This window comes from Typopeltis vanoorti, chromosome 21 (assembly GCF_054136105.1).
Source record: "Typopeltis vanoorti isolate ZY-2024b chromosome 21, IOZ_Tvanoo_1.0, whole genome shotgun sequence".
Taxonomy (NCBI): domain Eukaryota; kingdom Metazoa; phylum Arthropoda; class Arachnida; order Uropygi; family Thelyphonidae; genus Typopeltis; species Typopeltis vanoorti.
The window spans coordinates 30,876,194-30,899,743 of record NC_143569.1 but is presented as its reverse complement, the minus strand read 5'-3'; the positions used below and the strand labels follow the sequence as shown (position 1 = coordinate 30,899,743).

The 23,550-nt window shown below is 34.4% G+C and overlaps 1 pseudogene across 1 annotated transcript in view; it reads right to left on the bottom strand.

Moving 5' to 3' along the window:
• LOC150094701 (cuticle protein 10.9 pseudogene) overlaps window positions 1-23,163 on the bottom strand; it is a 38,243-nt pseudogene extending 15,080 nt beyond the window's left edge. The window contains exon 1 of the transcript XR_016550190.1: window positions 23,092-23,163. The product of XR_016550190.1 is annotated as a cuticle protein 10.9 pseudogene (transcript). The remainder of the gene's footprint in view (window positions 1-23,091) is intronic.
• Window positions 23,164-23,550: the final 387 nt, after the last annotated feature.

Sequence of the window (23,550 nt, the reverse complement as noted above, 5' to 3'; positions counted from 1 at the left end):
AAATGAAAGCTGGCGCACTTTTAATTATTTAACTGCGTCATTCGAATCACGACAATTCGCTGTTAAGACGTTTGTCAAAAGCCTCCAACTGTCGGCCATCTGAAGGACATCTTACAGAGCTATGAATTATTGTCACCCTCTGGACATTCCTTAACGAACTATACTTCGATGTGAAGAATGATGGAAGGGGGAGAGAAAGAATACAATCAACTATTTCGAGGTGTAAAATAATGTAGCGAGTATTGACAGCAATTCTCTACATTATTCTGTATTCGTTAGTTTAAAACGTTTTAACAGTTATTTGTATCTGGGAATTTTCGTCCTTTTTTCTCCAAAACAAGCAGAAAATATTGTTTGAATGCAATATAAACTCTTGATTATCTAGCATATGTCGAGGAGCATCAGCACATCATGCTGATGCTCCTCAATGTTAGTAAATGTAATTTTATGCATTTTAGTGTTATGAGACGTTCAGTACCGTCGACAGGGGATGTAGCATAGAGGCAGCCTGCCTAACGGCGCGGCTTAATAAGGGCCCTCGTTCAGCTATATTAAGGTAGGCGCCCCAGCTACGTAGCAAGTGCTTTTTCCAAGCTTAAACTAATTAAAAATTATTTGCAAACAGCAATGACCCAAGAAAGATTGGTTGGTCTAGCAACTACATCGATAGAGGCTGACATCGTTCATATTTAAATTTAGAAGAGCTTATAAACAGTTTTATTGTGCAATATCCCCCATAGAGTAAACATTTAATTAATATTATTATTATTATGTAATCGTTTTGCTTTCTCTTGTAATAAAAACAAAATAGCAGTTGGGGATTTTCTTATATTTTTATCTTATAATCCATCAGGGGCGATATTTAATTGTTTGCCTCAGGGCGCGATCTAATCTGGAGACGTCCAATGGTGTATTGTATTGGAATTATACTAGCGTCACTGGTCTGAACTAGTGATGCTGGAGTTTAAGTAGCAAGTGCACTTTTTTCTCGTAAAGAAGTGCCAGACTGGAATGGATTGACTAGGAGGTTGCGATAAGGTGATTGAATGAATTCAAGAAAAGACATGCTAGCTGATATGAGTCGCCTAGGATGTCTCTGATGATAATAATAATTATGTCAGGCCATTAAAGTGTGAGAAGAATGCCCTGTTGGAATGTAAACGTATTTTCAAACACTTCGTAGAGAAAACAAATGAACAGAATAATAATACTGACCCTTTGTGGCTTAAGTTGTCTTTTTTTAAAACAAACAAACAAACAAACTCCAATTTGGAATTCTACTTATGCCTTCTTTACTTTTTTATGTATTTATTCAATCGCCGAGGAAAACACGAACGTCTTATTTACAAGGAAGGAGGACATTCTGATGGTCGAGGGTTCTTTACAATTTAAATCCATCTAATTCATTTAGCCATGAACTATCTCCGGGTTGCTTTGTTCATCCATACGGAACTCACGAAAGAGAGAGATAACTCATGTTGCATTTATCGCTACGACGTCACATTTCTTAACTTCAAATACTCCGCCTATCATCTTCCAACTTAAGACTTCATTAAGAAAAAATCAGTTGACATTTTCTAAAGCATCTCTTCGATTTGTATGCGATGCATCAACTCGGTTCTCTCCCTTCACTGTGGTGTGTGTGTGTGTGTGTTGAGTGCGTATTTCTATTCGTTCTTTTTCTTATGGTCACCTTGAACCAGTTTCACTATGACAAAAGGCACTCCTCCCCCTAAACTTCCCCCTCATCGGAGTGAGTCTTATTGAGGATGCATTAAGAATGTTAAAAACTTCTACTGCCATCATCCATGATAAGATGATTGAGTCGCGTACGTTTAGGAACATCGTCAGTTTCAAAGAGGTAGTTTACGGCCCGGAAAATTTAAAATCTAAAGAAATCTAACACAGCACGTTTTCTCAAGGGAAGGGTGAAATTATTTGGCTATTGAACAAAAGATTAAAGAAAATTATTTTTTTTGTGGATGTCGCTTTGAAAAAAAACTATTCAGGATCCTCTTGTCTTGAAATGGGATTTTTGTGACGTCACTTTAGATTGTCTTTTTCGTGGGGTTAATGATTGTAAGGTCAATGCTTGCATAACTGTCAGTGGATGACGTCTACGTGATAAAAAAAATAATAATAAAATAACAATTATGAAAAAATCCAAGTCTTTTTAGCATTAAGAATAATCCCTGCTTCTTTTTATTAAATCTTATTCTAAATCCTAAAATTCTCAGTTAAGATCAAGGATATACCAAGAGTTACTGGAGTTATCTATTGGAGAATAGAATTTTACTCAAGGAGTGTCAATGCGATCGTGTCTTGTATTTTTGATGTGTCTGGTGAAAAGGGTGGATCGTTAGGGTTGCACTGACTCCGTGAATACCCTCCCCTTGAAAGACTGACTCACTGGTGTTATAATTAAGTATCACGAAATCAAATGAACATGTTTACTGCGTAACAACGGAGGCTTTCGAAACACCTTGATGAGCCAATGTTGCCTGGAATTAAATGTCTACTATTAACGACATTTAAATTGGCATAACACTTAAAATTTAATTACTGCTGAATGTTTACCTCATTAGAGTAAGGAAGTTAGCAATGCATGCAATATCAAATAACATTTTGTATCAGCCTAAAAATTAAAATACTCCTACTCACTTGGCCATTTTGTCTTAACACTGTTGCAGAAAACTGTCTTAATTGTTGTTTCATAATGATATTTTAATGTTTTCTTAATAACACTAGAACCAAAATCTAATGCTCGGCATTCTTTAACCAAATAAGGGCTTGTATTATTTGTCTGTGTCATCGATTAAAAAAAAAGTTAAACAAGCTTACAATGAAGCTATCTTGATTATAAAACAATAAAATATCACAGCATTCAAACTTATAGAAATGATGACCTTCTAGCTATGAAACTCATTGTTGTAACTCCCCCCCCCCCGAATTATTAAATGCATTGGTTCTATCAGAACATAATGCACTTTAAAAAAAAATAATAATAAATATGAAAGAAAACTTCACTGGCCTATCACATCTTTAGTTTCCTCGATCAGAATTCAAACCGAGGCTTTTTAGTGTTGAATTTGAGCTCGCGCTGCACGTTTTGTACTTCGTATAATATAAGTTTAGGTTAAAAACTTATTTCGTTGATACTCGTGTTTTCCTTGAAATCTAAACAAAAATCCAACAACCGAAATTCTTGTATGCTGTAGCAGACGACTTCCACTAAGAATAATTAGCGAAACAGCGGCTTTAACGCAAAAGCAGTCCTCAAATCGTCACATAAGCATTATCAGCTCAGACAGGATTCAAAGTATGATGGATCCATGACCTTAAATGAATTTTCTACATTTTTCATTTGTCATCTCGGAAGGCTAAACCTACTTTTTTCGAATTATACGGCAAGTTCTTTACCCACTATTTGATTCGTCCGTTTTTGTGCAATATTTTGAACTAAACATAAGATACTCAACTGAAACGAGCTTTCTACAATTAACCTTTTGTTTATGCAGACGTATTAATCCTCCTTTCACGAATCATTTTTTGTTGACAGGACATGATCGACACAATCAATTCTCAGGATGTCCTAAATGCTGTTTCGATGCATGCAAAGTTTGATATTTTTTATAGGTGAACCAGCTTTATTTAAATCATAAGTATTCCCTCCAATGAAGCCTCAAATGTATTTTTTTTTCAATCATTTGCTTAACTATGCAATACTCGGACATCTCCATCTTCAAGATCTACAACTATTCTTCTAACACTTATCCCATACCATGTTGAGTAGACAGAGAATAACCACGTCACTTCAATGCCACTAAAACGCAATCTTGCTTCTACTCTTGCAAAAGTGATCTTAATACATTTTCCCTTATCCTCAGTAATACACAGATCACCAGAGAGGATGAAATCTCTGCCTGTCCGTCTCTCTCGTTGGACTGCCTGCCATTTACCTCCACCCTTTCATAAACATCACATCGATAGCCTCCTCAACCTCTTGATATTCTTTTCCACCCAAGACACTACTTGTCATCCAACCAACTACTAACTTCTACAAATTCCAAATCCTCAAAATACCACTCACTGTTTGGGACGATGCATTTAAAGTCTTCCTAAAATTTCTTGATGCTATTCAGAGAACAATTTGGCTACTGATGATCCCTCTTTTACTCATTTCCATCTCTATCTCACAAATGCAATGATTCAATTCTGTCTGCAGGTAGTTCCATGGTCAGTGCTCCGCTGAACTATCAAACATCATCCTTCCACTTTCTGTTGGCTCTGTTAATACAAGCGCATCAACTACCCAGTAATCCTTTTCGGTGCAACTGCAAACACACTGAACCTGCTTTTTCTCTTGCTCATTAAAATCATCTACCTCTGTCTTCTGGAACAACCTTCCTTATGTAGTTTTCCTAAACAATACAAACCTCAAACTTTTCCAAGAAAAAACTGTAAATAAATTTTTTCAACCGTCAGATAAACTCCCTCTCGGACAGTGCTGATGTTATTCCTCTCGGTATGGGTTCGATATATTGTACAACTTTCGTATATTCGGATCGATCGATGCGTCCTCTAATTTTTAGGAAAGGGGTGGCTGTATTTGCATTTCATTTAAAACACTTTGCATGCAGTAATTCGAACAAAACATATTTTTGATTTTAAATACTGTAGAAAAACGAGAAAAAACAGCGGGAATAATTAATGCCTTCTATTGAAATAGAAGGCATTAATTATTCCCGCTGTTGTTTTGGGCAAATCTTTAATTTCTTCCACACCATTACTTTTGATACCATCGTGTACATGCAAAAACAATCCTAAGCGCTCATCCATAACTGCCACACTAAATCCTGTTTTCTTATCAACTGTGAATCTTTCACATGTAAAAAAGTGTTGGGGGGGGGGGGAAGACCTGCACGCCATACGAATGAATAAGGAGAAATCTTAAACAGAATCTGTCTTTAACGGCAGAAGGGTTTTCAGATTTAATCTCGCATTTCTAAATGGACCACGTCGATTTCTACCTGAAACAGACCTCCGCGTGACCGATCCTTGACCTCTTCCAATAGTAATCACTTGTTCACAGGATTACAGTACACCCTTCCCCCTATTAACCTCATGGTCCGGTGGTCTAGATTTAAAGCTGTGCCGAGATGAAATATATCTCAAGGCTGTCCGAGAAAATAAAATAATAATAAAAAAAAAAAAGCTGTCGTCTTCCTTATTTCCCTCGCGCTCCGCTAACTCACCCATTGTTTACGACCGCGATGAAAACCTGTACACGCGTTGTTGGTTGGGTTTATCCACGGTCGCCACATTGCTCCGTCAGCTTGTCAGAACTAAACAGAGCGTCCCGTTACCTGTTGCGTCATCTCCGTAAATCTAAAACCACATCCATCACCACGCACTAGGAGTCGAAAACACCCGGCCTTACTTTCGCTCTCGTCTGAGAATGAAAGAAAAAACAAATTTGGGATTCCGTCGGTTTAATTACTATCCTCCTCCATTTCTACGCAAGATTCATTAAAAATTCATACTTCTTAACGGATTTTGTTCAAGTACGAAAAGTAATTCATGCTATTTAAATTTAGAACATTTTAAGAAAGATCAGAACGCTAATGACTAGGATTCGATTGGAAGATCAAGCAGCACTTTCCTACGTTAAATTCCAAGAAAGTAGCACAAACAAAGATTGTGCATGAAATTCAACAGGTGATATGAAATTCCAGCAAAAAATACTGTTGGTGGGCGGTAGATGGCGTTGTGTGTAGATAGATTTAGTGGGTTGTGTGGAAAGGAGTGACCTCCCACGATGTCCTTGGAGGTGTCAAGTAGTAATAATAATAATTTGAGCTTTACGGATCGTCATATACCAAACGTAAGATACTCAAAAATCCATGAAATGTAATCATTTCTATTTGTGATCACAGCGACCAAACTTTCTCTCTACAAATACTGAGTTTAAACTCGGTACTACAGAAGCAAATTCAATAACTGCGAACATTTCTATTTGGTTATAACACCATCAACTTAGATCTGAAATTTCTCAAAGTGAAAGAAAATTCAATATTTTATAAAAGTTTATAAATTGCTTATTTAGAAAACAAAAAAAAAAAAATTCATTTAGCTAATGAATATGCCGGAAAACCATCATCAGATTCATTATAAAGTTTGTTAGAATTGTCAACTTCACTTATTCAAAATAATTATCATTGTTTAGTTCTTCCTGTGCAAACGTTTCAAGTTGATTTCATTGTGACGTAGTACAAATGAGCCAATTGAAAGTATTCCACTTATTTATTATGTTAATTAAAAATTTGAACTGTTAATTTTTTTTTTTGGCTAGATGGCTGAAGCAAGAATGCTTTTCATATTCCCCGTTATCTGTAGAAGAAATTGTATAGTTGAGGTGTTATTGAGCTATAAGCTCTGATCATGGCGGGGTAACGGCAATAGCCAAGCCTCAGTTAAAACTTCATTGGCTACAGCATTGTCATCTGTTACCCTCTGAAATCTAATTTCCAAGTCATTATTTATTGTTTATTGAAAAGTAGGCTTTCTCCCCAAGAGAGCTATAAGATTATGAACGAGTCGAAAAAGTAAATTCAGGATCGAACCGTTTGTTTTGTTTTTACATAAACACCTCATGGCTTACTAGTTAAACCACCCTGTTTTATAAGCTGAAATTATCAACTTTGTATCATTCTTTATCAATGAATAAAGATCGCATGTGGCTTGAAAATTAATGTGGCTTTGTTAACATCTACGAGTTTGAAAAACACAAACGAAATGAGTAAAAAATTGACTGTTAAAGCTTGAATAATGTAGATATTTAAACAATTTTAAACGCGAGAAACAATAAACAAATTATAACATGTTCAATCGCTAAAATTTCAGCAAAATCCAAAGAATCCTAGCAAGCTCTGTTATACACACCGTTATATGTTTTGTATGCATACAAAAGACTACATAACTTGACGGTGATGTTCCCTTGATAGATCAGCATATCCCTTTATGAAACCTAATTAAACTCTTACAATGAGACCGCTTATTTCTTTGTTTTATCTTGCTTTCCCACTAAACATAGTAACTTTTATATCAAAATTATCCAGCTAATCCATCTGCAATTTCTTCAGCTTCGTTTTTAGCTTAACTCTTTCGCTATTCATATTTTTGGGACTTTCAAGTGAACCTCAAAAGCCATCAATTTCTTCATAACGGCGGTATCGAATATCTACTTTGTGTTGTAAAGTACAAACAGCACGTAAGTTTCGTCTTTTTTCAACTGTTTTTATATATACACCAATATTTTTTTCAGGAAATTGATGTAGAAACCTTGATAGTAGCATAAAGCACGATCACAAATCTTGTTATTCATAAAGGCTTTTTTTTGTTGGGACTGCTTTTCTGGATACGTTTTAGGTTTGCAGGAAGGGAAGGATCTTGTAGTCTCCCCATGAGACCAACTGACTCACCTTTAGGCAAAACGTCATTATAAAGAACTGAGACGTACAGACTGATGTGAACGTCTAAAACATTTTACTTACAGGAATAAATTGACACTGAGAAAGTGTGGTAACGGTCAAATGATTTTCAACAAGAGACTGCTCCAGTTAGCACATATTTGTTCGATCCTCCGTATCAAGCTGTTCTTTTACAAATTCTACTCCTTTATAAACAGAAAAGGTGGAGAAAGGTAATAAAATATAGTTTATAAAGATGATTCAAGATCCACGACATGAAAAAGGGAAGAAATCGAGTGCTAAAAAGAAAAAAAAAAAGACGAGCATGTTCACATGGATGGAAATTCTTGCTATCAAAAACCTTCTGAAATATATGCTAGTTTACTGAATTATTTGTTCCCCTTAAATTTAAGGTTTCTGTCTTTTTTATTTTTTTTAAATTGATTGAGTCTTGTGCGCGCGTTTCGTAAACCTATCTTCTAAATGGGTGGATGAAGATATTGATGCTCCATGAGGAGCCACATGGCTTTGTAAAGGGTCGATCATGCCTTAGTAATGTACTCACTTTTTTTATAATAGAATGAGAGTTGAGTTGGATAAAAGAAATAGCTACACGATTCACTGAGTACCTATCAGCTATTCAGCCCAATTTTATTGTGCTATAAATAATTTTCATATCGAGCATCAGTCCGAGTATAAAAGCACCTTCGAAGAAAAAGCAATCCAGGTGACTTCAGTGGATGTGTTGTGTTAGTGAAGCCGGTGTGTGCATGCTGTGCTGCCACTCCGAACGACAGGAGGAACCTGCAACAGTAAGAAAAATTTGACCCATAAGACAAAGATGAATGACAGGAAATGGCGACGTCTTATACGAACTGCATTTGCAAATAGGAGACCGAAGGCAGAGGTCATCTCCAACGGATTCATTTCAAATTCCGAAGTGTGTAATGCAACGAAAATAGCATAAAATTAGATTCGCAGTTGTGTTTCTTAAAAAAATATCTCATTTTTAAAGTAACAGAAAACACCGCCTATATTGACGTCGTAACACAGAAATATGGCTGCTGATTGAGCGCAGAAGTCTTGCTAATTCACAGTGAGTGCAAAACAAAAACATTTTCTAGCCTAAAGTTTTTCCTGTTCATCGACTACACTACAGGGTGAACAACCTCTTAGAGTATAAAATTACCATAGAAATCTTTGGGGGGGGGGGGAGAGAAGGATTAAAATCCAGCATGGTTTCCTCTGCAACACAGGCTGCTGTTAGGTCTATTGGGATCGAAGGAGGAGCTTTAGATGCATCGTAATAACTTGAACTTCATGGAAACTTGCAACAATGTATATACTGTGTGTTTACATACACACGTTCACAGAAACCGCATCACCTGCTGTAACCATTTTTTTAAATTAAATTTGAATGCCTATTTGAAAAGGGATAATAATACAGTAACTGTTACAAAGAAGGTAATATAATATTTTTAATTAATATTTGGCTTTTTAGTACAAGATGTGACATAATTAAAAAATGACAACAAATTTGGCAAATTTGCAAATATTTCAAAATCCGTTTTGGCTGTTTAGCACTTCAAAAAGTGGATTTTTAACTTGGGAAGAAATTCATATACAGCTTGGCATCGGAGGAGTATTGACAAAATCAGTTTCCCTGATGGATGCAACTGTCAACTCATTGTTCCATATCCTTATAATAGCTTCTTGGAGCTCCCAAACTGTTTTCGGTTCTTCTTGCCTATTTGAGTCTCCATTTGGTACCACAAATTCTCAATGGGGTTGAGATCTGGGCTGTTTCCTAGCTACAGTAGTTGCTCATTTGAGCCACTTATTAATCTACAAACAACACTTAAAGCTTTTTTAAGTACTAAACTTAATTCGTGTGGTACATTTTAGGGTTATCATAGCATTACTTACTTTTTTGCCCTATGACAAGGCGCAGAGTGATCCTGAAAGATGCAGTTCGTCATTACGGTCAAGTGGTCTCTGATAGTAGGCAACAAATTTTCCAACATTTTCTGGTTGTGCATTCACTGAATCACAAATGCATGTCGTACCAAAACGATGGTACGACATGCAGCCCCAGATCATTTGATGTTGACGCCTGATGGTCAGGATTGAATTTTTACCCTGATCGTCTTCGAACCGTCTGTCTGCCATCGGTCCTGCAAGTTAAAATTTTTATCGTCAGAAAAAATTACTCTTTTCCATTGATCAGGGATCCATTTGGCATGTTCTTTGCAAAATTTATCCGGGCCAATTTCTTTTTTTTTTTGTCAACAAGGGCTTCTTTTTAGGGCTCCTGGCTATGATGATGACAGTCTGTCGATCTCGGCATGGTGCAGACTGTGGCTTTCTTTCTGCCCCCTTTCTTCCTTTCAGCAGATCCGGTTTCATTCACTTTCGACAGCAGCTGTACCACAGTAGATTGACTACAGGACACCCCTTTAGCTATTTCAAGAGAGGAATAGTCTTCTCTATTCAAAGCTTGAATCACACTCTTTCTGTGAAGGGTTAACTGCATGTTATAGCAAATGCGGTTTTCTGTGAACATGAGATTTATAAAAACATTTGTTTGTAGCATATTCTTATATGGTTGCGAGACATCAACTGTGCAGAAGACCCAAAATGAATTATTTGAAATGTACCTTGGAGAGTATTAGTGATAAAGAAAAAAAAACAGCAAAGAAGTCTTGAGTGAAATAAGAGAAAATCAAGTATTGAAGAAGACAATCATAGAAAAAAAGTTCAAATTTCTGGGACACGTATGGAAACGTAACGAATAGAACAGTATTGAATGTAGTTACCATAATGAATATTTAATCCGGCCATAAGTAAGTTAACTTAAAGGTTAAGCATATTTTTCATCCTTCTCAATACGAAGTGGATGAGTCGAACAAGCAAAGCATGTGCACCATGCTCAGCTGTAGACGTGACAAGACCACCTAAAACAACTAATGTCACAATGGAAGACGCAGTCCTCACATCGGCTGAAGAAAGGGAGAGAAATCGGGTCAAATGCCAAGGGAATTCGGATCTTCTTATTTATGCAGATAGTCTGACAATCACACTATCTAAAGAATCATTTGCTGATGCTTTCAGCAAATGATTCATTATCGGAAACTACTTCGCTAGTGACCTTCCAGAGTTTTTTTATATTTTATCACTGCAAAGCTTGGTGTCTAGAAATGCTTTAATCGAGCATAGTACCCTCATAACATCTTCCTCCCTTCTTACTCATAAACTTGGTTCTCCTGCGACTTCTTGTTATCTTGATTTAAAAAAACATCCAAATAAAAGGAATGCGGTTTCAAACTATTGTGGATATGCAACTAAATACTACGCTACACAAACGCTCCTAAATAGAGCATTGAACAATGGAAAGATCCTTAAACTCGCTACATATATTCAGGAAGAGAGTCTACTTGGAGTATCTCCTTCGAAGTTGCTTACATTTGATTATATTTCACTACAAAAATAATAAATCCTGTCCGGGATAGTTTGGATTAATTTCGTATATCTTTAGCCTGCCTTGGAAGGCCCAGTTGATGATGGTGCTTCTATTCTTCAATCAATAGGCCTTTGGTTGGAATTCAACTGTGCTGTATGCGTGGATATTAGTGAATGTGTTCAGGCGAGAAATGAATTTCATCGATCCGTTTGATGAAACACGAACGCCCTGTTTATTGAAGGTCTGAAGTCGCTTGAATTCCAGGTGGTTTCTACACTTGGACTTCCGGATTATCTAATCCCTAACACCCCCCCCCACACACACACACACCAATACTGCTAATGGAAGTTAAATTTATAAACATTCGTGGGTAGATTCCAACAACAAATTATCTGTAATATTTTTATTTATTTAGTAAAGAAAATAAACATAACTGTTATTTAAAAATTCTTAATTCTGTTTCCTGGAAGAAAGTGAATCAGCAGGCAGCTTATTAAAGTCAAACGGCATCCCACACACGTTCATGAATTACAGTTTATCACACATACATCATGCTCTTATTAAGCTAACTGTTTTGAGTACACAGTTGTCTCATTCTTAACCAAGGCTTCTTCCCAGTCATCTTCTTTCGAAAAAAAAGTAACAGATGGCTAATTTGGAATTCAGAAGAATGCATATTTGATCCCTTTCCATAACAAATGTTTGCAATGGTTCCGTTGCGAAAGGTCATCTAGCCTATTTTAATTTTCATTTATCTCATGAGGAAGACTATGAAGAGTTGTTTTATGACAAGAATCGACACTGCGTCCTTTCATGTGTCTAAGTGATAAATGGAATTGTTTATCACTGAGGCATTAAAATGCATGTCCTGGTCTCTTAACATGAGAATCGAATAGCTAGCCTTAGGACTCGTCCTTCTTTGGTTATAGAATTCGTATCTCCTCTTGTGATGTTCCAGCAAACGGATCGACCTGTTTTTCCTCAAAAGTAGAATTTTTGATCTGATTCTTTTACGTGCAACCCATTTCCCTTTAATCTTGATAACGAGTTTGTATGGGATTGTCCTAGTTAGTGGCGTCATCTATTGACAAACTGGTGCATTTGAAACAAATCAAGAATGCGTCGGTAGAGTAGATAATATATATTTATTTAATAACATCGTTGATTAGTAGGTAAAAACTTCTTATGGTTCTAGGTTCATTTCTTCTGTAACTGAAATAAAGGAAATATCTTACACGTTTGAGTTCACAACCGTATTATCAAATGTGGGAGTTCTTACCATTATAGTTGTTCGGGTATTTTCAATGACTTAACACACAATTATGGTTACGATATTTAATTTAAAAAAAAATACTTTTCATTTTTTATTTATATACTCGCATTCAGTAATATTTTCATTAAGAAAAATATTGGGATATTCCGTTTTGGAGGATACTGGATTTTATTTTTATATTATTTTTTGTAACCACGAATTGTAAAATACTCAATTAGAATGAATACATCAATGGAGTAGGTAATGTATATATATTTAGTAAAATCGTTGGTGAATAGGTAAAAACTTTAAATGATTCTATGGAGCTAATAAATAAATTTAATTGAATGGCTTTGGAGTTAGATGTTTGGAGAAAGTGTTTAGTGAGAGGGCAAAACCAGGGAAACTAGAGATATTAGGGAGGGTGAAATCTACCATTTGGCACTGGTAATTGCAGTAACAATGGTGAAATCGCACGCTAAATGGACTCGAGAATAATCAAATGTACTTCAGGCATAACAATATTTATGAGTAAATTTGATATCCACAAAAACATGATTGAGCATGTCCTAATTAATAGTAAATGGACAAGTTCTGAGCGGAACACCCGGATACAGAGATAGGATCTGAGCACTAATGCGATTGAAACTTAGAAAATGCACTCTTAAGACCTACCACTCGCTATTGACACGGAAGCATTGAGCAATGCAGTGCTGAGTATATGAAGCACGTGTAGCACCTTCTAAATGCCATCTTTTTTCTGCCTGTTTTGCTTTCTATGTGGCAGGATCCTGTGATATTTTAAAACACGTACGAATTCCATAATTTTGAAATGTAAAGTTATTTTACTAATTCGAAGAAGAAATTATTTTTGAGATGTTATCAGCCTAAAAGACCATAATGTTAAAAGTGAGTAAGATGGTTTGAAGACGACTTTGCATGAAATTAAGCAATCCTATGTGTTGAGGAGAAGCAAAGGCATGAATATTTGAGTGATAGGACAATTGCTGAGAAAAGGGAATGCAGAAAGAGGCTGAAGAATTATCCAAATAATGAGAAGGTTTAGAGAAGTTAATATAACAAATAAAATCGCAGTTGAAAATAGATAACTTCTGATTTAACAGCATGGTAGAAGACGTAGATAGAGAGAACAATCACAATTAATTATATGAAGTTATTAAGTTATGTAGGAAGAGAGAGAATAGAGTGAAAGCATTAAAAGATTAAAACAAAAAACTCAATTCAAGGTCCAGATATCATGACAATGCAGTCGGAGAATTTTGATAATCTTTTAAACAATATTCAGTCTTGTAACCCAAGAGTATTTGGTGAACAGACTGGTTTCACTTCCCAATTTCATATCACTGCCATTATACACAAGAAATTAAATTGACTATAAATTAAAACTTCATAAATCGCAAGGATGTAATTAGATTACTGCAGAAATACTAAAAGGAAGTGGGAGGCAATTAGTGACTTATCTGGCTGATAGAAAACGTTCAGAATCGAAATGGCAAGTTTACCAAACACTTCATCAAAATATTTTTTGATGAAGTGTTTGATGAAAAAATATAAATCATTATTATATTCAAGAAGATAAAGGATCTGGTTAACAAGTAACTTAGTGGCAAACAGGATCGATTCTTTATTCTTATTGAGATAGATGCGTGAGAAATTTCAGAAACTTCCAGTCAAATGTCATGTTGATTACAAAAAAATTTAACTCGGTTGCCAGACTAAGTATATGAAAAATTGTAAAAGCTTATGGAATACCTGACTAACTTATTATCATTGTTACATTTTATATAACCGTGAGGTTAGTAGGACATGTGATCTGGAAGGTGTTAGGAAAAGTGGTTGGCTCGAATGAAATGGATTGACAATATCAAACAGAATCTTAATAGAATTAAATTATAACTTTATGGCATGACTCAGCAGTAGACGTTCAAGACACATCTGGTCTAGAAAACTGTTCATTCTGGTCCGACCATCGTAACCAATGGTTACTTGAGGAACATGCACGAATGTATATCTCTTTTACCACTTATATTGTTCTTTCCTTATTTTTGTTGGTGAACTTCTGATATTAATTAGAAAAACGAGTAATAGTGGAGTTAATTTTTCAAGGCTTATCCCTACTAAAGAAAAGAACTTACTGTGAAGTAATGTTAATTACAGATGGCGATATTCATTCTCTTAAACAATTAGTAGATAAATTACCAACAGTAGCACAAATGCATGCTATTATTAACTTCGTGCTTGGAAACTGAAACGAACAAAGCCAAGAATGGGCAATTGTTTTTTTTTAATAATTAACAGACAAAAGTAATACTAATGCGCGGTAAATGGCTCATTGTGTAGATGATAATGATGAGATAGTTAGTGTTTAAGAGTGCCCTTCCAGAATGAGTCCTTGGACTCCGTGGAGATGTCACGTAATAATATGCACCTTTACATATCAATTTTTAGCGGTGGAATGATAGATGAAATTGTCCAATCCCTGAATCAAATTTGAATTGATATTTTAATAAGAATACTTTATAAATTTCAACATGAAGTCACTTAAGAGAGGAAACGTGTAAACAACAGCAGCAAGGACACTTTTACTGTTGATTTTGATAGTAAAGGGATGTCTCAAATGCAAAAAAAAAAAAAAACTCCTAGTATGGATGTAATACGTTGTGATTCTAGTTTATAAATCTCAGGAGTCAGTTTAGCAATAATCAAGAATAAATCAACGGCATACATAATTACTAGGGGTTTTTTGCAGAAAAAAAAAACAAGTACTTACGTAGATTGCATGCTTCTTTGTTGTTAAATTCCTTAATGGTTAACGTGATCCATTCATACTCTGTCCTCGTGGCCTTTTTCGCTGACCCTAAGATGCCCTGTTAATAATTCGTTTCAAACGAATCTGTATCTCAACTTCCGAATATTAGTAAATAAGAATAAATTTCGACAAATAGAACGAAGGAAAAATCTGATTCAAAATTTAAAAATCAGAAATCACAAAGCAAAAATTCATGGTCTTATCTTGAGATTTCGATTTTTCAAAAACTCAGAACTTCTTTGGATATAAGGCCGTATTTAATTAGGAAAAAAGTGAATTCTTTTACCTTTTGCGATTGGCTTAAGATAGATTCTGAATTTAATGAATGAATGAAGCTTCTTATTGTGGTGTTTTAGGTGCAGGAAAAGAACAGCAATCACCGTATTAATTCATCCAAATTTAATCCAAGTCAACCTGTGTAATAACATAATGGGAAAAATAAATTATTTTGTAGTAACTGGAGAATTATATGAAGATATGGAGTTATCTCCTAATAAAATGCATCACCAATTTTCTGACGTGTACCCAGAAGAGGTGTTCGTGTCATAGTAACACGAAGTTGACATTATCACTAATTCCTATCGACACTTCCCTCCAAATTATTCTATTACTTGTCAGAACTCCAATATTGTCATATCTAAAATGTTGTCCTCCTAAGACCCTTCTGACTAAATAAATCTACCTAGACCTCTCTCATTCTCTTTCTTGCTATCTTGGCATCAAACTTGTTTTGCTAACCTTTCCTCACCCATTCTATTTAAGTAACCATACCACCTTAGGTTAGCTCTGCCGACACATTCTTGAATTCCAATAATGTCAGGTTCCTTTATAATATCTTCATTTTTAATATGATTGTATCACAGGTTCATTCCCCTAATTAATGTTTAATCTGTGGTCTCCAGTCTTTGATCAAGTGCTTTATTTCTAACCCAACTCTCAGATCCATAACTTAAAATTGGTTTAAACACTGTCTTGAATACTGGTAGTTTGGTGTTTTGGCTAATTTCTCTCTCTCTCTCTCTCATTCCATATAAATTTATTTAGCTGGCTACCTGCCATACTGCTTTGCTTATTCGGTTGTCTATTTCCAGATTTAGAAATAGCTGAAATATTTTACAGCTCTATAGGTTCTCCATTCAGAACGCAGCTGATGTTTTCTATGCTGCCTATTTTCATAGTTTTGGAGTTTTTATTGCTGCTTTTCATGCCAAATTAGTTACAGCTATTATTCAATTTAGTTAGTGAATCCTAGAGACTTACACTAAATGCATTTAAAAGTATAACATCATCTACATAAAGCAAAGACTACATTAGACAACTCCAATTCTAATATCAAGCTTGATGCCACATTCTTTTATAATATAATTCATATAGATAATGAATAAGAGCGGATATAATGCGCATCCTTGTCTTACTCCCGAATTTACATCAGACTATCTTCCTGCATTTCCTTCAATTCTAACTGTTGACTGACAACTTAAATGTACACTATGTAGTGCTCTGTGTAATGTTCCATCCACCCCATATAATTGAAGGGTTTTGAAAAGCTTTTCTCTGAGCATCTTGTCGTATGCTTTTTCCAGATCTACAAAATGGAAGTACACATCCTTATCCTATTCCCATAATAAGTGAATTCTGGTTTAAACTCTGTCTTGTATACTACGTTTGGTGTTTTGGCTAATTTTTCTCTGAAAATTTATGTCAAATTCAGTCGAATATGCATTGAAAAATACACACGACGTCTTACCGAAGACTAATTTTGTTTTTGTTTTTTTGTATTTCTCATTTTTTCTGAACTTAAAAATAAATAACATACGCGTAGTAATAAATGATGGGATGAGCAAATTTTGCCTTTTTGCCTCAAGTGTTGCCAGATGCATCTCTTATATATTCCTTATTCGTTTGCAAAAGCGAAGAGTTGAAGTATCGTATGTAAAACCTGGTGTGAGAACCACTACCACCACTCTGCTTATTGCATACCCTGAAGTGATTGGAGAAAAGGATCGCGTTCAGTTGCAGAGCAGAATTTAAGGAGCATGAAGCCCTTAGCTTACTCTTTTATACGAGGGGAACAAAAAAAAGTAGATAAATGTTTTCTTTTTTTGTGTAAAGAACCACACAGATAGAGATAGGACAACACAAGATCCAGAATCGTTGAAAAACAAATTTACTTCAAAATGTATTCATACTAACCGTATATAAATAAAATGTGCTCATACTACTCTTAGCAATGTAAGAGTAAGTTAAATAACCTCAAACACACAAGAAAAAGAAATAATTTAAAAACAAAATCATTGTAAGTGTGTAGTAGGTAACAAAAAAACGCCTCAAAACTTGTCTTGGTTTGGTTTAAGATAGTTTATGATTTAATAATAATACTTGGACGCAACAGATTTTATTTCAAATGTCAAAAAGTTTCTTTCTTTAGATTTCTTTACGACATATCTAGAAGAAGCAAGTGATGAACACAATTTTGAAAATTTTTTCAACTCAAATGATACCCGGAGTTATTTCTAGATAAGCTAGAGGTTGACATGAGAAGCAATAAACAGAATGCATAATTATAGAAATAATTATATAACCAACTCTGATTTTTAATCCTGTAACTAATAAAAATTGACGAAAACTGCAGAACACCCACAATATGCATTCGTGTAATACTAGTCAGACTGAGAATGAGTTGAGGGAATTATCTTTAATATTCTTCTCTCCTTTTGCCTATCATGTCGACAGTTTGGTGCACTCAACTATAGCGATGGAGACGTGAGACAATTTATTTTAATAGAAAACTGTTCATTTAATTATTCATATCCTTAATATCTCTAGGTGTCAGAAAAAAAAAACGTTATTTTCGAATTCAGCACTTAAAATTGCTTTGAAGCATCCTCCGAGCTTTTTTTTTTTTAAAAGGAAAATTTTTAAACTATTTGTGTTGATGAGAAATAAATCACCAATTACCAATTTTTCTCTGGATAATGAAATAATGTTGGTCATTGCAGTTCTGCATAAAATAGACAGTGCACGTTTTAGAGGTGGGATTATGTTGCTTTTCCTTGCTACTCTTGTAATCAGTCTCAAAAGTTCTGTTATTAAAATAAATTCCATTGGATAATGCTAAACCAGTCACAAGTTATAAACTTTCATTCTCATTGCCTAAGAATTTTCAACTCATTGTTCGTCTTACTTTCATTAGATGGCGCCACCAACAACGAGGCAGACAGGCTTGTATTCGACACAAAAAGTATCTGACATTGATAAACAAGATATTTGTCCACCCCCCACAAGAGTCGAAACACAAAACCTGTTATTTAGCAGACGCCTCTGTAGTTCAGTAGTTTCGTAAGGCACCACTTCATTGGAACAGTGCTTTCATTAATGAGAATTCCTCGCAAAACTTTTGTAAACCTTGCAACCAAAGTTAAATGTAATTTGGCATTGACAGCTCAAGCCTTCTAGCTGATTGTCCCATAGAACTAAACATGGATTTTCCCTGTCATCCTTGTCTTATAATCATGTTTGTTACCCGTATTTCTTTTAAATTTTAGTTTTTTTCATGCCGTCTTTATAAGCATAACGTATGCTTTTAATGTATGATTGTCTCAAACAATGCTAAGTGAAACAAAATATCCAAAATTAATTCGAAATTAATCTGTTAATTGTTTGAAAATTAGCAAAATATGCATATCATGAAGCATATTGCTGATCTGAAATTGTTGCAGATTACATTTTTTTTCCTTATCAAAAAAATTTTCTATTACGTTTTGTAACTAATAATTACGTATGAATGACGTATTCAAACGGAACACTTTGTCTCTTTTCTGTAGACAAGTCACGGGATATAACTACACATTCGTGATGTGATAGAAATCAACGTGAACAGTGACCAATGCAGAAAATTCCCCCCATAATCAGTTCATTTTTACTTAAATAGAAAACTAGATGCTGTAGCATTGGTAGCGATTGGATCGAGTAATTTGTGAGGGAGAACCGGATGAATGAGATTGTGTGTGTGTGGATAACTTAACTAAAGATAGTTCATATTTTTATTTTGTCGAGGTGATTTCGTCATCTTTTTCCCTACCGATTCATGTTCTGGAAGACACGAATCGCCAAATTAGTACAATGAGTACAGATCGAGTGATTATTATGGGGGACTTCAACTGTGGATATATAGACTGGTGAGAAGCAAGATCACACGGCAGTAAGGAAATGGAATTCATACATCTGCTTAGAGGTAATTAGTTGGGTCAATATGCGAGAGAGGAGACTAGGGGTATGAGAGTATTGGACTTCATCATAGAATCAAAAGAGCTCTATAACGAAGGTGGCCACATTGCCTCCGATTGGTGAAAGAGACCATGCGGTCTTGACTTCGGAGATTGTACAACATGAGGAATATTCTGTCAAGAAGAGGAAAATGTACCCACGAGGCAGGTAATTATGACAGGCTTAGGAAGAAGCTTAAATATGCGCCATGGCATAAAACAGTGCAGAGTAAGGATGTTTATAGCATGGGACATCGAGGAAGCAGTATTAAATTGCGTACCTAAGGTAAGGAGGGTTAATTAGGTAGGCTTATGGATGGCTAATATCAATAAGCACGAGCAATAGAAAAAGAAAATGCTGTGGAGAGTGATCTGCGGAATGTTCGCTGTGAAGATAAATTGAGGGTGTGTGGATTGCAGAATTTGGTTGATAGGAGAAAGAGAGGGATATGATAGAAACATTTAAGTCGGAATTTTTCCTTTATTCCTTGGAAGTTGAATAAAGGTGTGGTTAGTAGAGGATGTGAGGACTAGATCTTTTGCTCGGAGAGTTGTGAATGAGTAGAATAGGTTGCCAGAGTCGGTTGTATTTTTTTTGTTTTTGTTAATGGGTTCAAGGAGAGATATGAAAGATTGTGTAGATAGTTTGGGTCTCCCGACATGAGTCTTCGAACTCCATGGAGGTGCCCGTACAACAGTAATAATAAATATTGTATTCATCATCATCATGCGTATGAAGGATTTAGGCCTTAGAAGTTATCGTTGAATCGTTTAAGAGGACGTTCTGGTTTTCTTTTTCCTAATGGCTTGTACTTTAAGGCTTGTTTTGGTAATCTTTCTATTTCCATTCTTTGAACGTCTTCCATCCATTTATGTTTATTTTTTTTTTTATTTTTTCTATTACTGATTCTTGGTTTAATTCTTTCATAATTTCTTTTGTGATAAAATACAGTATACTTTGCAGTTTTTCTCATAAACTTAATTTCTGCTGTTATTAATCTTTCTTTGTCTTTTTGTTTTATTGTCCAATTTCGCTTCCATACATTAAGACTGGTAGGGCTAATGTATTGTATACTTTTAGTCTGGTTTGTTTTTGAACTAGGTTTGGTTTAAATATAGAGTTAATTACATCTGTTATTTTTAAATATTTTGCAATTTTTACGTTTATATCTTTTTCATTTTCATGTGTGATCGTACATCCTAGGTAGTTAAATGAATTCACCTGTTCTAGGATCTTGTTATCTATTACTATCTTAGTTCTTGCTGGATCTTGTCCTTTAAAGGCCATAGTTTTTGATTTTTCCGTTGATATCATCATACCATAATCTTTGGATATCTCATTTAGATTTAAAGTAGCTTTCTGTAAGTTATCTTCAGAATTTGTAATTATTATTTGGTCGTCGACAAAAAGGAGAGTGTTTAAGTTTACTCTAGGAGAAAGTTTAATTCCTTGATGTAAATTTTTATTCCATTTTATTATTATTTCATTTAAGTAGATATTAAAAAGAGTTGCTGAGAGGGGGCATCCCTGTCGGATCCCTTGGTTTATCTCTCTCGTATATGATAGGCTCGTAATTTAATCTTATTTGTATTTGATTATTTTCATATATACCTGTGATAGCTTTTAGGGTATATTTAGTATTTGTCTTTCTTTTAATATGTTCAATAATATGTTTCTTTTAACTTTGTCAAATGCTTTTTCAAAGTCAATAAATGCAATATGTGTTTCTGAATTGTATTCTCTTCTTTTCTCTATTATTAATTTTAGGCAAAAGGCCGGGTCTATACATGATCGTCCTTTTATAAATCCATTCTGTACTTCTAAAATAAAGTTTTCGGAATATTTCAATAGTTTGCTATTTAAGATTCTGCTATATATTTTGTAACAGGAATTTAGTATACTGATACCTATATAGTTTTTAGGGTCATCTCTATTACCTTTTTTAAAGATAGGAATCCCAATTGCTTTTTTCCATTCTATTGGGGGGGGGGGGGGGTATCAGTTGAATAAATTTTATTTAAAAATAATAAGAGTCTGTCTTTTAATCTTGTTCCTGCGTATTTGTATAGTGCTGAACCTAGCTTATCTTCTCCAGGTGATTTTCCGTTTCTTGTTTCTTTCAGGCTGATTTCTAATTCTGCTTTAGTTATTTCCTTTTCATTTTCGTTAATTGTTTGCCAGTTGTCTTTTTTTAAATATTTGTCTATCCACAATTCTGTGTAGTAATTTAGAAATTCTTCTCATTTCAATTAGGTGTTTAATTTTATATTTTCTTTGGTATCTGCATTTAAGTGTTTCAAAATCTTATATACATTGGGACTTTTTTTTATATAATTCATGTTCTAAATTAGAAACAAATTTTTCCATGATTCTCTGTCTTTTTCTGACTTCTCTTTTAGCAATGGCTCTTATTCTTTTATATTCTATTTCATCTTCTAATCTTTTACTGCTTAACCATTTGTGATTATTTCTTTGATTGTATCATCCCAGATCTTCAGTTTTTTTCCTTTTATTGAATTTTTTGGTCTTTCCTAAGCTTTCATTTGCTGCTGCATTTAGTATCGTTTTTATATTAAGCCATTCTATTTCTATTTCTTCATTTTGTTTTATTTTATCTAGATATTGGTTAATTCTTTGTTCATATAGCCATTGTACATTTGTCTCATTCACTAGTCTAGTTTTATAAACAAATGTTTCAAATTTTCTTTCTGTTCTTGTTACTTGTAGCCATTTAGGTGGTAATCTTAATTTTATTTTAACAAGGAAGTGGTCACTGCTTATTTCATATCCTCTGTGAACTCTAACATCTAGTGAAAATTTTGATGTATTTTCATTTAATATAAAATAATCTAATATTGATTTCGATCCTCTTGCTGCCCAAGTATATTTATGTATGTCTTTATGTTTATAGAAGGAATTCATTATTTTTAGGTTATTATAACTACAAAGTCGATCAATTTTTTACCATTCCTGTTTAGAGTGTGTTCTCCATCTATTCCTATATTATTATTAATTTTCGTGTTTCCAATTCTTCCATTTAAGTCTCCTGCTAAAATTACGTAATCATTTTTATTTATTTTATTCTATATGTTTTGTAGCTGATTATAAAAATCAATATTATCCTGTTCTCTTCCTTCTTCTGGGGCATATAAACCAATTATTGTTAAATAGCTTCTATCTATTTTTATTCTAGCTTCTATTATTCTTTAATTCCATAATTTATAATGTTTTAACTGTTTTGAAAGGGATTTATGAATCCAAATCATGACTCCTGCTTGTGCTCTTTGGTCTCTGTCGACTCCACTGTATATCACATTAAAATTTTCGGTTCTCATAGTTCCTTTAATTTCTTTTTTGTTTCAGTGATTACTACTATTTTAAAATTTCTTTCATTTAATAGCTGGTCTAATTCTATTTCTTTATATGCTATTTCTCTTACATTCCAGTTTGCTGTGTGTATTATATTTTTTCGTTTCCATTTTTGTTTTTCCTTTTCCATTCCAGGGTCGTTTTCCATAGATTCAATCCGATTATCTTTTTCTGTCAGTTTATAAGTAGAATTATGTTATTCCATGTCAGGGGACTAGCCTGACGATGGAATAGTTCCATTGTGTAGGGCTGCTACCTTAAGGCTTCTGAATAGCCTTCTTCCGAATTTAAACCAAAAAGAGGAATAGGGTATATTTAAAGGGGAAAGAGTAGATTATAGTAAGGATTATAGAGAGGGCATAGTTGTAAGGCCAAATATTGTATTATTAATAATAATACACGGTTTGTTTAGGATTATAAATAAGAAAGATCACAAATCACTTACCTGTGGTTGTGATCTCATTTTCTGTTGTAACACAGAAAAAAAGAGAATGCAAAACAGAAGAAGCGGGGTCATATTTGGGGGAAAAATTCAAGGGGGGGGGGGGGAGATAGAAAGGTAAAAAAAAGAAAGGAAGGCCATAAGGATGATTAAATTAGTAAATCATTTTTTTTTATATACAGCGCCTCTATCTGAAGTCAATGAAAAAAAAAAAATAATAATAATAATAAAAGAATGACCAGGATTGAGAAGTCATATAAATGTGTTCGTATTTTACTGCAGATGTTTCATACCCGGATGAAATGTGCCGTCTTCCTATATAAGTTTAGGAAGACAGTGAGTGCTTAAATGAGGAAGAAGGGCAATGGATTTGCGAAGTCATGAATTACTTATATTTTCACCATTTTGAATCAATACTTATATTGACAGTTTTGTTTATTTTGAAGTGGTCTTAATTTTTCT